Source organism: Tauraco erythrolophus, chromosome 7, assembly GCF_009769465.1.
Source record: "Tauraco erythrolophus isolate bTauEry1 chromosome 7, bTauEry1.pri, whole genome shotgun sequence".
NCBI classification, from domain to species: Eukaryota; Metazoa; Chordata; class Aves; order Musophagiformes; family Musophagidae; genus Tauraco; species Tauraco erythrolophus.
This window is the reverse complement of record NC_141471.1, coordinates 57,206,703-57,222,022: the sequence shown is the minus strand read 5'-3', so window position 1 is coordinate 57,222,022 and position 15,320 is coordinate 57,206,703.

Here is a 15,320-nt window from a genome sequence, read left to right as displayed (position 1 = left end):
CATATTCGTGTCCCAACAGGATTCCTCTTACGTGTCTGTAGACAGTGTTAATCATGACCACAAGTAGATTTCATTAATGGTGCGAACAGCAGAAAAACCCGTTAAGAAAAACGTGAGTTACAAGGCCTCTGCTTCAACAGTAAAATCCACAGTTACTTGGGGCAAGTAATAGTAACAGTTCACCACTGAGCATCTTCCCTTAAGTGGCTACCATAAGCCATGGTCTTTAGTGGGTATGTTGCCTGTAATTGGAGAAAATTGCCCCTGTCTGCGCCTCTCTTTTCCATCTACAAAATGGGGATAATGCCAATTTCATTACACCCCATGGAGCTCTGTCAGGGATCTTTTTTCCTAAGCCATCCATGTCCTGAAGATCACCAGAATGCAAACACGGGCATCATCGACAGAAGGGCCAAGTGCACCCAGAAGTCTACCTTACTGGTGGACTGGGTATTGCTTGCAAAGCCTGTCTTTAAAATGTTTGCCACTGGGCACTGATGCCCACTTCAGCTTCTGAGAAAGGCTAGAGGGGTTCTCTATATAGAAATAACCATGCTTGTAGCCCATTTCTCAGGCTCTTCACACTCGTGTCACGAGATGTGGTGTGCCAGTTACAGAAAAGCATCTCTTCCTGCTCTCTTGACTACGCAACGCAACATCAGTGGCCTGTGAAGAAGCACTAACAGCAGCTCTGCACGGACAGTCTCAGGGGAGTTGTCGTGGAAAATAATCATTCCCGCTGATTGCTGGGGAACAACAAGCAAGTACAAAGCCTCACAGAGACAGCACAGACCACATCTTGGCTTGGTTGTACGCAGCTAGCTGCAGCAGACTTGTGCCTGTGTGTGGTCTGTGTGTTTTCCTGATTCTGCGTGCCCCGTGGCCCCTAAATGGTAAGGCACAGGTTCTGCCATAGCCGCTGGTCCAAGGAAGCGTGAACACAGATCCTGAGGAGGCAGGAGGGAGCAGAGGCAGTCTCTAGCTGAGGGCAGATGAACCTTGCAGTGCCTGTTTTCCACTTACTGACCACCACCATCCACAGTGGGCTTGGATTACAGACAGCACAAAGAGTCTTGGGTCTGTGCTGAGACCAGGACAGAGTGCAGCAGGAAGCAATTCTCCCTTATGGACTCTTGCTGCCCTTACTGAAGAGAATGTGGAGCTGAGATTTTTAACTTTAAGCTATTTGAAGCGTGCTAGAGTTCTTCCATCAATGAAACAGACTTATGGGGAATGTTTGACAGGCTAGGCACCGACTTTTAATCTTGTTCCTGCTGCAGGAACAACCAGCTATCATTTTCCATGGTCTGCTTGGTGCTCTGCTTTCCTGGCCTCCATCCACAATGGATGTGGATGCAATTCTTGGTGCATTGTTTGAGTATTTAGAGTTTTGCATTATAATTTGGCCTTGTTGGACTTCCCTGTGCTGCTTACCCCATTGCCAAAATGTGCATAACTTTGGCGTGTCTTGTGATTTCCCAACCTATTCACTTATTTCCCCCGTTTGAAATTTCAACAATACATTAACTGTTGGACACCTTTCTTAAAAGAAGATCTTACATTTTATACAGCCCAGTTTTCTTCGTACCCTCCTCCTATTTTCTGCATGTGGCTGCATGCAATTATCCCTGCATGCCTCAGGGATAATTTCACCTTTGGTAAACTATTGATCTAAGCAGTGCACATGGAGGTAAGTGTGGTTCCATATTTCCAGGCAGCCTACTGCTGGGCTCTGCATTAGTCTCTCTGGATTTTGCAATAAATGAATTCATGCAGGGCAGAGGTTAAGCAGTATTTTCAGGCTTCCTCCATTTAAAGTTTGAAATCCTGGACTGGCACAATTCCTGCTCTCTTCCTCAGTCATTTTCCAGTAAAGCGAAATACTGAGCCAAAGCTCAAGAACTGCTGAAGAACTCGGTGCGAGTTACTTTCAACATTCAGTCCCCAAGATAGTCAATAAACATGGAGGACTCTCTGTACCTTGTTGACTTCTTCTTTCCAGTTTGTATTTTCCTTTAAAGAAAAGGACATTGTGCTTTTGAGAAATTCAGCTGCTACAAAAGAATGCTTTGTGTCTGCAGAGCTCCAGCAGCAGCAGAAATACGTAACACTAATAACAATGAAGAGCTCGTGCTGAGGGGAATCCTCCATTTGCTCACCCAGAGATATGTGTATCCAAATTTTTCTGTTTCTGATTAGCTGGAAAGACAGGGGCAGCCTATAGAAGTAGGGGTCTGATGCGTCACTCGTTATGCTGAGACTGGTATGGCTTTATAGCTTATTTTAGCTACAGAGGAAGTCCTGAGGCCATGAGGGATTATCAGAAAAGCAGCAGTATGGGAATGTGTATGGAGGGGGAAGGGAAATGAACAGCTGGAGAGTACTCAGCACTGGTACTCAACAGAGAAAGCAGAGATCTCATAAGTACAGAGATCTCATCGTAAGCGTGTTGATCTCATACAGTCGTGCAAAGAGAACATGAATTGTTAGCCGTGAACTCCCACCAGTTGTGGATTTTATACCCTATAATGACCAGCATGATTTTGATTTGCTTGCCATGTAGTGTATCTGGCTGCAATACCTTTAATTAATTAATGCACTGATTTTCTTAAAGCCAGCAGAAAGCCACATTTTCTAATTAATTAGTTTTTTAATATTGTATCAGCATATGAGAAGTGCTTTAATTAGCCACCACTTTCCTTGAGGGGTAAGGTTTTTTCTACTACTTATTCACACATATTCCATATATTCTTCTAAGTAGGGGAAAACAATCTTAAAATGTTAGGAACTGTTATTGACTACAGTTCTTTAATGGAAAAATTAATTACTTCGTTGCCGTGTTCAGAAATCCTTTTCAAGGGCATGACCTTGTCACAAGTTAGTAACCAGAAATGTGGATCAATATGGGAAGCATATATGCAAATTTAGCAGCTGAAAAGAAACTTCAATGAGGATAGTTAATTATATCATTAAAAATTGCCATTTTAATTTCTCTCCACCATTTCATGTGTAATGCCAAATCCGTTCTCCCTCCTGCTTTCCACATTCCTTCGTCTCAGTGAAGCTATCAGCTTTGTTTCACTATTGCCACATCTGTGATCCATCTCTTAGATGTTCCTTCTTCCCATATTTTCTTCTAAGGATTTCTCTTTTTCATCTTTAGCTATCGTACGGACCTCTTATCCTTATCCCCACTGAAGTCTGAGATACCCTACACTCTTCCCTACCTCCTGAAACCAAACTTTTCCATGTTCTTCTGAGGTGTCACCTCACAGCGCATTTGGGACTTCACATCTCCATTCAGTGTATGAAAAGACAGTCAGTTCACTGGGGAAGCTGCAAGAACACCCAAACGCTTTGTTCAGGAAAGATGATGGGAAGTGTTAATAAGAAGGAAAAGCACAGAGGCAGAGAGGGAGGGAAGCAGAGAGGAAAGCAGGGAAATCCTGTGTTCAGAGTTGTGAGATTAGGCTCGGATGGAGAATCACTCTCCCAGAGGCTGGATGTGCTTCACCCTAGCTGCATTCCTAGAGTGCTCCTTCGCACATGCTCGCTTGTGAGTTTTTCCACTCTTCTGCTTAATAATTTAACTGGGAAGATTGAGCAACTGCTGACTGAATTATTGAAGGTGATATTAAACTGGCAAAAGTTGAGGGGAGCAAGTGGGCGTTTTCTTAGCAAAAAAAAAGGTCTGTTTCACTATGAAATGACATGTCACAGTTAAATTCAGTTACTGCCTAGAACCTGCTCCCACTCCTTCCAGTAAATAGCTGGCACAGTAGTTGTGAACATGGATAGTGAGTCTTCAGCAAAACCACCTGACTGTTTGGAAGGTGACCGACTTCTGACACTTCTGGGAAAAAAAAAAAGCTCTCATCCTCCACTTCTTTATCTTCTGTAGTAGTAGTGGTGAGGTCCTGTGTAAAGGCAAGGTCATGCCCCTATATACAGCTCTGGGTAAATACTGAGCTATTGTATGCGAAAATTTAGCAGCCTCTGTACTGCAAAGATTAATATAGACAGTGGAACTGCTTCCTGTTGCCTGGAGTTCCTCTAAGGTAGAGATAAGGAGCTAACAATTTTGTCCTATGTGTAGCAGAGTTCTTCAGAGTTGTGACTAGTTGTGACAAAGATATAATTCAGTTCAGTAAGATCAGGCCAGATAATGAAGCAAAGGTTATTTTTGGGGGGCTTCCTTTTTGAAAGACTTTGGCTTGTCTTGCTGTAGCCTAAGAAGGCATAATGTAGCTATTGAAATCAGGTTTCACAGGATTTTATTTATTCTAGTAAATGCTTGCTTTAATTCTGGGATTTAATCATTCCCCAGCTGAGAGCTATGTTGTGATGAAGTTGTGATGAGTGTCTCTATCGTTCAAGTTATTCCAGCTCCTATGGGACAAAACCTTAAACTAAAAAATGCATCTTTTCCTGCTTTACCTCCTTACATTTGAGTTTATGACTATAGTTAATAGGAGATGGCATTTCCCAGGGAATTACTTTTTTTTTTCCCCTACATAATTTTTTACTGCTTAGCTGGTTTCGTTTGGATCTTTTTAGTTTTGCCATCTTTTTCCCTCTGGAGAGGAAGAAAGATTGTATGAATAAGGTTCTGTTGGTATAACCTTCCCTTCACAAAGCATTGGATCTCAGAAGCAGAATGAGGACCATCCATTTTTCCTCCACTTGCTCCCATTCAGAAGTAGCCTTCTCACTGCCAGCGTGATTGAAGCAGAGTCCAAGTAGCATTTGATTGTGTATCATCGTGTGCCTGATCCAAGTCACAGTCTAGCTCCTAGTTTTATTTAATAGCCAAAGAAACCCCTGTGTTGGGCAGAACCCATCAGGAAACCTGTAGTCATGGCAGGAAGGCAGAAGTGAAAAGATGTGGAGAAGTTGAGAGAACTTAATGAAAAAAAAACCTTTGGAATTTTAAAAAGAGGAAAACCATCTAAGCACATTAAAGTAAACAAGAATATATCTTCTCGTTAATCTATCTCCTTATCAAAGCAGAGGCTGCATTGAAAATTTTGCTTATATTCTCCAGTTGCCTATTTCATTTTTTTGTTAGTTCTGACTTAACTTTTTTGGAACATTTTACAACAATCCAACAGATTGTTTCTGTCCAGTCCAGATCCTCTTGGGAAAGTGGCGAAGTTAATTTATCGAACAATTATCCCATGGCCTGAGATATGCCAGTAATACAGTTTAATAACAAAAAAAACCCAAACAAGTGTTGCTGGAGACAGTTAAAAGACAGGTCAAATATGGTTTATTTTGTGATTTTGTGAGTTGGTAAGGAACGGGACGAGTTGACATAAGGAGAATGTAAGCTTCACCCCACCCAAGGTATATAAAGACCAGCATCCTGTTGTCCATGCTAGCAAGGGTTCTGGGAACTTTTTTAAACAGAGAATAAAGTGGAAAAGTTAAACTCCTGTGAGATTCCTTAGGTCATTTCTGACCAGTTGACAGAGCTGAATTTGCCTCTGCAGAGGAAATCTGATCCACAAAAGTCTTGAAAGCAAATATTCTCAGTGCTTCAGGCAATTATACAGGTTTCCCAAAGAAACTCTCTCCCAAAAGTCTCCTTCCCTGCTTATTTTGTGATGAGCTTATGGTCTTTACTTCTCCAGCTTGAGATAAAACAGAGGCAAGCTGCATTTAAACAGGCACTACTTTGTTATTTTTCTGCTAGTTACTGTACTACGGACCTTCCTCTCAAAAGTAAACTAGACTAAACTTCTTCAGTGAAATCGTGCATGAGTCTGTCCTGAGCCAGATGCCAAATATATTGCAGGTCACAAAGGCTGCCAGACTCGTGAGGAAAGCAAGCGCTGGAAATAACACTGCTCATGAAGAGCAGTGAATCATGAAGAATGGGTAAGCCAAAAAAGGATGCGAAACAAAATGGGGAGAATGAACATGGAGCTGAAGGCAGATACCAATAGACACCCAAGTCACTTCCCACTGAGCCGAAATCACGTCCAGCAGCCTGATTTGTGCGGGGCGGTGAAGGTTGGGAAGGTTCCCTTCTACTGTCATCGAGACTGGGATGCAGGCTCCTCAAGCGCAGTTGCCAGACTGCACACCAGAAGATTTTGCAGGAGACCTGCAGTGTTTTGAGGGAGACATTTACGAGAAGCAGCAGCTCCCACTGAGAGACAAACTCAACTGAAAGGAGAGGTGCTGCTCTCCACAGAGGCACATCACACCAGCAGCGTGTCTCCCACTGAGCTTTTGTCAGCGTGCTAATTTGGGAAAGAAAAATATGGTCTGGCACATCAGCCTTGCAAGTTGCTGAGCCCTTGATGAAACTGTTGCCAGCTGTAATGAGAAAAGCTTCAGAACTTTCTCCTTTTATCCAGGTTGCAACAATCCCGCCATCATCACAGCTCCAGATCACATTGTGCCTCTTCTGATCTCTCATGCTGTGACATATATTAGCCTCTAAGATGGAGAACTCTGTCTATGACAAAGTCTGCCAGCAGGCCTCCAGCTGCTTTCTCTTCTTGCAGACACTTACGCAGACACTTGCTAGGTTTCCAGCTTTGGTCTTCCATAGTCTCTTAGCCCAATTGTCCTTTGGGTAGAAAAAGCTAGTAATAACTGTGTGGTTTTGTAGGTTGTATTGCTTGATGCCAGCTTTTATCTCCATCTCTCCCAGTGTCTGTCTCCTCAGTGCTGCTTTTGCATTCAGCACACCATGGCGTGAGTAAGATGTGGTGTGGATGACCACCTCAGATGCAAGAGGAAAAGTCCTTTGGCTGGCCCCCACAGGCTCGAGAGAGGTCTGTTCTAGTGACCTGTTAGAAGACAAACAATGAAGCATGTTCGGATAAATGGGCACTTTGAACCTGAAGCTACAAACTAATGTCTGAGGGTTTTTAGATACACTCTCTCCCCCAGGGGAAAAGAAGAAACAGATCCCAAAGCCAGTGTGACTTTCACATCTGCTGGAAACTGGTTACTCATGACAAAGATAATAAAATTGACTTTAAAATTATTCTCTCCTTGAACGAGAAAAGAAAATAGACTCTTCATTTGATTGCAGATATCCAGGGTAGTCTTTCTGTTGCATCCCTTTTGTGGATGCTTCCAATTATATTAATTTAAAGCCAAAATTTATTTTTCTAGAGGAAATCATCCAAAAAGAAACATGTGCCTCTTCTTCCTTTCCTCTTACCCTGCTTAATGAAGATGTATGATGAGTGAGAATAAGAACATATCCCTTCATCTCTTCTCCTCCCATTCTTGCAGTAATATTTTTAAGTCTTAACTCTCCACTGAGGTTTCATTCTATTTTTAAAAAATAGAAAAAAAGAAAAACAAAATGTAGCTTCCAGCCAGCTCTCTTTCAATACACCAAGGCAGAACTCTTATCTCTTATCCAGACTCAGTGAACTTTTCCCATAGGTGCCATGATCATGAAAACTCAGAAATGCAAAATCAAAACAACTGGACCAGTTACTTGTAGAGCTTGTGTGAAAAATTGACCTTCTATGGAAGAGAAGCTGGGAGACAAAAGAAGAAAAAAGACATCTTTGCTTTTAGAAAATTTTGTTGCCGGATTTTCAGATGGACAAAGACATGGAAATAACGTGGTCATCTGAATCTCTGGTTTAATGATTTGTTGTGCTGTGTTTTGTGTTGGGAAAGCAAAAATTTTTCTAGGAGGAAAAGCAGAATAATATATGTGTATCTGTTAATTATGGGATATATACAAAGTCTTCTACACTGCTGTTTCCTATGTATCCCAGGAAAGTATACAGTAGTGGTGCAGGCTTGTCCCTCCTGGTTTTACCAATAGTCCCCAACTTGGGTTTAAGGCAATGCCTCGAGGGGTGAGAAGCAAGTTCATCCTCAAGGCCACGCAGGCAGCAGCCTCTGCGCTGAGGCAGCCAACAGACGCACTCGTTGGCGTAATTTGGGTTATAACAGCAGATCTGCTATTAAATGCTGTTATAAATGGAGACTGCTGCTTCTTTGCAGCCTGCCCCCCTCCAGGTGACTGACTCGTTGCTGAAGCGGCTGGAGGCATTTGCCGTAAGTTCCGAGGGAGGTGAACAGATCGATGGCAGTGTGCGTCCTACCGCAAGGGAGGGAATCCCATTCTGAATCCCGTTCTGAAGCTCTGGGTGCCCCTCAAGAGCACTGAGCACTACTTTGTAAATCCCTGATATTAGCTCTCCCTGTACGTGCCTTAAAGCTTTGGCGTGAAGGCACAGTGTTTACTGTAGATTGCTTTTTGTGCCTCGTGTTTGTTTATGGAACTATCAAAACATGAAGATTTATCCAAGAAGTGACCTGCTTATGAAGAATGCTGCACAGGAAGGGGGCCAGGATAAGCCAGAATGGTGGAATCTCAGATTTGAGTTCCTACAGAATTTCTACAACTGCTCAAAAATTGGGTGTGGCAGTCTAGATGGGAAATCCACAGGGCTTAGCTTTTTGTCAAAGGGATTTTTGTAGCAAGACTTCAAACTCACAACACCCCAAATTGATTAACTATATATATATATATATTAAAGTTTCGAAGATGATGCGTTTACTTGTGTTGAGACTAAACAGGATGGGTTCCCAGGACATCTGTAATTTCAGATTCCGATAACAGCATTATTCGAAATAGAAGTGCAGATGATGCCTGAGACCCAGAAGCATTCACTGTTGCCTGAAAACAGTGTTGTAAAAGGGCATAAGCAGCAGGGCATTATTAAGTGTGACTGTCCTAAAAAGCTCTGAACTAACACATCTTACTTGCTTTTGTTTTTCCCATTTTTGCAGAGTGCTCCTGATTTTTGTCTTGGTCTTGCATTTTTTTAAAGGATTGGCCTAGGACGGCAGAGAAGTTGACCCAAGTGGTTAGTCTATAAGCAGCTGGGAGAGACAGGAGCAGCTGCCAACATAGGGCTTTGCATTTGGAGTTGTTCATCCTGGAGAAGAGAAGGCTCCAGGGAAACCTTACTGGGGACTTTCAATACATAAAGGAGGCTTATACTTATAAGAAAGATGGAGAGATACTTTTTACCAAGGCCTGTAGTGATAGGACGAGGGGCAATGGTTTTAAACTGAAAAAGGGTGGATTTAGATTGGATGTAAGGAAGAAATTTTTTACAGCGAGTAGTGAGGCAGTGGAACAGGTTGCCCAGAAAAGTTGTGGATGCCCCATCCCTGGAAGCGTTCAATGTCAAGTTTTATGGGGTTTTGAGCAACCTGATCTAGTGAAAGATGTCCCTTCCCGCAGCAAAGGGCTTGGACTAGATGATCTTTGAAGGTCCCGTACAACCCAAACCATTCTATGATTCCGAGATTTTGCTCCCTCCCATGGGAACCCAGAGGCATTTTCCTGTGCAGAGGAGTAACAAAACTTGTGAAAATGTTTGTGCTTATTGGAAATAATAGGAAAGCATCCTTGGAAGGCCCTGTTCTCCAGTCCCCAGGCACTATTTCACACAGGCTCCCTGATGCTAAAGGAAATGTAAATTTGGTGGGTTGCAGCTGCCTAAGGACTCCTCCAGCTGAGGGGAATCCTCACATGGTGTATGTTACAGCAGCTGTAGTGACTCCTGTGCCAGTGCTGTGCCGGTTTTCTGGATGACATATGTTCCAAATAGCCTGAAAAAACTCAGAAAAAATGAGCAGTGAGATTGGGAGAGGTACTGTTACATTCTCTAAGCCTGGTGTGGGGATCTATGGCTGTGCCATGCACCTGAACAGTCCTGGCTTTGATGTGATGCTCCCTGGGAGTCCCCAGCCTTCAGCTCTCTAGCAGTGCATGTCAGCTGGCTTTTCTGGAGGAGGTTACAGCTCCTGCAGCACCCAACAGTGGACAAAAGCCCCTAGCTCCTAGCTGGAGCTTGCAGCCACCCTGCTGAGCAGTGGCCGGGCCCATGGGACTGTGTCAACATCAAGCACTGGTTTCCACAGTGCATGAAGCAAACAGAAATGATCGCTGTTTGGAAAACAGTCCTGCAGATAACAATTTACCCAATCATTCTTAACATCACAATCTCAGCAGCCAGTCTTTGCTGGAACGAAGAAAGAGGCATTCATTTAATAAATTATGAGGAGCAGCCTGACTCGATGCACAGCCTCTTAATAGTCCTTGGCAGTGCTACTGCTTGTGATGATATCCTTAATGCATTTGCTACTGAATAAGTAATAGATTTTCCCGATGTGATTGCACATTCTGCTCAACTCATTTTTCTTGAATATTCAGGCGTTCGCTTTCAGACAGTAGAGTTATTTTGTTGAAATGACCAATCATGTAGCCTATATTTCTTTTTGGTTTCTATTAATTCTCATGGTGTTGTTTGCTGGCAAGAAGAAAACTTGGTCCCTGATCCCAAGAGGCATTTGTGCAACGTTAAGTGCAAGCAAAGTCACGTTGATCCTTGCAGATACTTGTATATGTTCAAGGGCTATGCTGATCCTTGCTAATTTAAGAGGGACCTTTTTTGTTCTTGAAATTGGTTTTTTTATATGGAGCCAGTTTTGCTTGACTGTGTATTATAGAGGAAGTTTCAGTCCTTGTACAAATTAGGATTGCAGCCTCTGTTTTCTTTTGTTCGCTGTAAACAACTAGCTCCACTTGAGCATAAGTCAGGAATCTGCTCTCTGAGTAAGCTTCACCCCAGTAGCTGGCCAGAGAAGGAATCAGCATTGCATCCTCTTGTAGCCAACAAGTTGTTAGGTAGTGCGTTCACCTATGTAGCTCAAAACCTTCCTCTGTCTAAAAAACTTGACCTGTATCTCCCAAAGCCCGAGACTCTGCACTGATTCCTGGGGCCTTCCAGGTGAACGTCCTAAGTCACTGAGCAGAAGGAAGCGGTGGTGTCCTCTGCACGCTTCCTTGGCAGCACAGGGGGATCGGTGCATGGAGAGCACACCCCCTGGTTTGAGTCTGGTGGATGAAATTGGCAGATTCACAGTATCTTGTGGCTCATGATGGGGCCCAGATGCGCCCTAAATACCTAGCGACTCGGTGCTGTGGGTTTTCGGACAGTGGTGCAAACGTGTTACGTGAAGACATCTGAGCCAACGCTGACTACATTAACTCAGTCTTGGCAGCAGCCTAGCCGTGCTACTGGGGCATTTCACTCTGCTGCTTTTTGGCCTTCTGGAGAAGCATGGTGTATTGGCCTGGGAGGCCCCACACTTTGCTGTGCATCTCCCGTTTCCAAGCTTACTGTACTTACAGAGAGCTATTGTAAATAGCACATGGCATTGCTAAAGCATACCATTGTGCACCTACAGGGTTAGCTGTAACTTGAGGATGGGCTTTGTGAATGTCAGTGGCGTCTCAGCAGTGTATCTAAGCATCCAAAGCCTCTTGGAAATCCAGTTTTCCTGCTTCTAAACACCTTTCATTCATTTTTTCATATGCAAGAGAGTTCTTCAAGTGAGAAGTGTAGTTATTTATTTGCACTGTACAAGCAAGAGGTTTAGTGATTGCCAAAATCAGATTTAAGAATCAGGAAAGTTTTGATGCCTTGTGTAAAACCCCAGACAAAACTAATCCCTTTGATTCTGTGCTCTTGTGTTGCTCTTTTATGTTGGAGCTGACTGATGCCTACAAGGAAATGCATTCAGCTAGCTTGAGCTCTAAGAGCTAGCGAGGGAGATGCTCACATTCTGTATAAATGTGCATCCCGTTTGCCTGCTGATGAATTATTTAAATCTCTGCTATTTATGGAAGCTGTCAGCATGCTTTACTTTGCCGCTTTGACAGGAGAAGCAAAGGAATCTGAGGGAAGTGACCAACTGAGAGTTAAAATTCATTATTAATAGTCGCACTGCACTCTGTTGCGTTTTGCTCGGTGTTGGGCAGTCCTCCGAGATATTACCTGTTACTATAAATAAAACACATGCTGCCAGGATAACTGTTCTTCTTCATTTGTCTGGCAAAATGAGCCATTTTTTATTTTACTTTTAAAATATGTATTATTAAGGCTTGTGTGTGTATTTGGGCTCTCAGCACAGACAGCTTTTACACTAGTCTCATGTTGCTGTTCCTCCATGTGGTATTTGTACTCAGAGATGGATTTCACATAGTAATGCTGAAAGCTCCCACGCACCATAGAGAAATAAGAACTGGGCTGCTACTGATCTGGCAGGCAGAGCTGGTGCTGCTCAGAAGCTAGTGAGCAGAGGAGGGTTAGAAGATGGTTGATGTGCTATTTCGGTGCCTCCAGATGCCCTGTGCTCTGGGTCACAACCTCTCTCCAAGTCCCAAAGCTACCATCTGCGATAGAGGTTGGCTTAGGGTCAACATGGAGCCTTACCTTGTAAGCACTCCTGGTGCCGTGCATATACACAACCATGCAGAGGAACAGATTTGGCCAAAAAACATCCAGGGGAGGGGAAAAAAGCGTAAAAATAGATTTTTGAGTGCACAGGCATTAGTGCCAGCACAAGTGTGCGTGCAGGAAAACAGGGTAGAAGAGAGGATGAAACTACTTTGTTTGGTGGTGGCAACCTGCATTAAGCCAGTTCAAAGTGGTTATGGAACTGACCCACTGATGGGTGATATAGTTGTCTTTTATGTTGTCCCCATGTAGCTTAAAGGTGGTCCTGTAGATAAAAGTATGCTTGAATGCTTGCGTTTTTATTATAAAAGCTTATATGCCATTAAAAACCAACATCAATAATTAATCTGGAAATGTTTCTCAGAGAGAAGAATGCCTATCTTTATATATAGATATCGATATCTGTATATCCATATATATCACTTAACGTGCAATAATCGTCAAGTAGTCTTGCCAAAGGATTAGAACGTGTTTTGCAACGATTAATCAATTAGTTTCTGGGAGTATTCAGTATCTCAGTTCTGCAGAGAGGTCAACTCAGCATGTGTACAGAGTGTTTAAGAGTCTCACCCAAAGACAAGTGAGTCAAAGAAAATTCTTCCACTAACTTCCCTGGACTTGCCTGAGGCCAAATAATGAGTGAATAGCAGAGCAAAGGACTGACTGAATTGTCCAGATTTTGTACTTTTATTTTCTAGTCTCTAGGCACCTCCCTTCTGTGTGGGCTGTTTGTAGAATGATGGTGTTATAGTTACTATTACTTCTGATAAAGGTCATCTTAACTTCTTAAAATAAGACCTTTTTTTTTTTTTTTCAAAACACACATAACAATAATAACTTTTCCTTGGGATGAAATTCAGTTTGAGGATGGTTACAACACTCTTAAATTAGCATAGCCATTTCTTCCTAAGTTAAAGAATGCCAAAAAAGCACTTTTGTGGTTTTGCATTATGTGCTTAGCACTTCTCTCAAATAACACAAAGTGGCTTTGAAAATGTAGTGGATAGCATGAACTCAGCTTTTCTAGTATTGAAATGATATAGTCTGCAAGGGAATCAAGAAGGAATATTTCCTGCTGGGAAAACACACCCCTACACGAGGCAAAGATGCTCATGAACCGCAGCGTAGCACTCTCCGGGCAGCATTAAGGAGCTGCTGCAGCACGTTGCAACAGCCGTTGTTAAAACTTCCAGTCCTAGTTGTGGTACTTGCTGTGTTGGGAAGCGTTTTCGTGAGCAGTTCTCAGCCCAACAGGGTACAGAAGTTATGGGCTTCCACCCTTGCATTTGCAGCTGGTGAACACAGATTGCAGTTTGTGACCAGGGGACAGAGCTATCACGGGGGTGCTCAGGGTCACCACCGTGCAAAGCTCATTGTGCGTAACACCTCCACGCCTCAGTCTACTGTGTGGTGCCATTGCACATAAACTCACCTCAGAAACAATGCAAGTATCTCTACAGTTTGAGAAATGTTTTTTTACTGTCAGTTCTTGCACATACAGTATCTTAGCTCTTTTAGGGGACCCCCACTCTTAGCACAGGAAAGAGAATTTGCTGACAAAACAAATAAATATCTTAGAACCAAAGAGCAGAACAATGTAAGTGGGAGGTTTCTCTCGCTTACACACAGCAAGCTATTGCTCTGCAATGGTGAGACAAACAACTGGAAGACCAGACTATTCAGCTTTTTTCCTGACTCTTCCAGTGGTAATTTCTGTGACCTTTAGGGACTCCCTGTTATTTCCAAACCTGCGTGCCTGTAGTTAGGTCCAACAGGAGCTGAGTCAGGGCTTACTGATATGAAAGAAACAGTTCACATGTGTTTCAGAGCGTGGTGGAGCGGATCCTGGGTGAGTAGTCAGATTTTTTTATCATTATTTCTGAAATGCAAGCTGAAGGCAGAAAGCAGGACACTCATTTTCGTGCCTACCTGCAGATGCAGGCATTTAACTTCCATTATCTAAATCCAAGAAAAAAATCTTTGCGGTTTTATATACTTTTTAGTAAAATAGAGGGAAAAACTGTCTAAAATACTGGAGGAGATGTGGAATTTAATTGTGTGAATCCAGAATGCCACTTTACTTGTATGTTTGATCTCATGGAATCTGTCTCGTGTCTTCAGGGGACTTGCTTCTGATTTATTCTGGCAGAGTATAAAGAGCAGAATCATCAGAGTATATGAAAGGTCCTAATTTGGGGGTTTGGCTCCCTCAGTGTGGATAAGGGGGCAGAATGTGACATCTGGTAATTGATAACTTCATTTGCACTGTACTATTTCTCAGTGCTACGGCAGTTTTAAAATGTGCATACGTTATATTCATAGCTACTCTCAATTGCAAGTTTTAATGTAACAAGAATGACCCTCACAGCTGCTTTTGTAAAGCAGTTGAGAGTCACTGAGATGGAAATATTAGGAAAGTTTTTTTTTAACAGTGATGGGAAATAATTGGTGCCTAAGAGATGCTTCTGGGTTTCTTACTGTTGTTTTGCATATCCAGTGCAGAGGGGTCACCTCATATTTGGGCCAGATTTGCAAGCAAGCTGAATATATAGAGAAGTGAAATAAAAATGTAGGGTTCTCCTACCTGTCAGCAAAGCCTGGGGATACAGCTGCAGTAATGAATGAGAATGATGAAACTTGTAACAATAAAGTGATGGCAGTAGGAGAAAACAGAACCAAACATGTGACAGACCCGTAAACAAAATAAGTTCGGGAGAAGTGAACGAATGCATTCGGAATGGAGGATAGTGTGGTAAGGGGAGAGAGGGAGTGGGGCAGGGAGGGTGAAGGGGGACCCATACTCTTGTCTCCCAGAGTTATATCCTCCCACTTCCCCTCCTCTCCTGGTCACTGATCTGCCTGAATAGAGAGAAATGAAAATGAGGCTTTCTAGCCCTTTTCACACACACGGGATCTGTTTTTTTTTTTGTGTGTGCAGTGCTCAGGATAATAGGTGTTGAAGAGTCCGTTAACAACAGAGATTTGTGCACCTAATTACTTCTGCGCTGCACTACG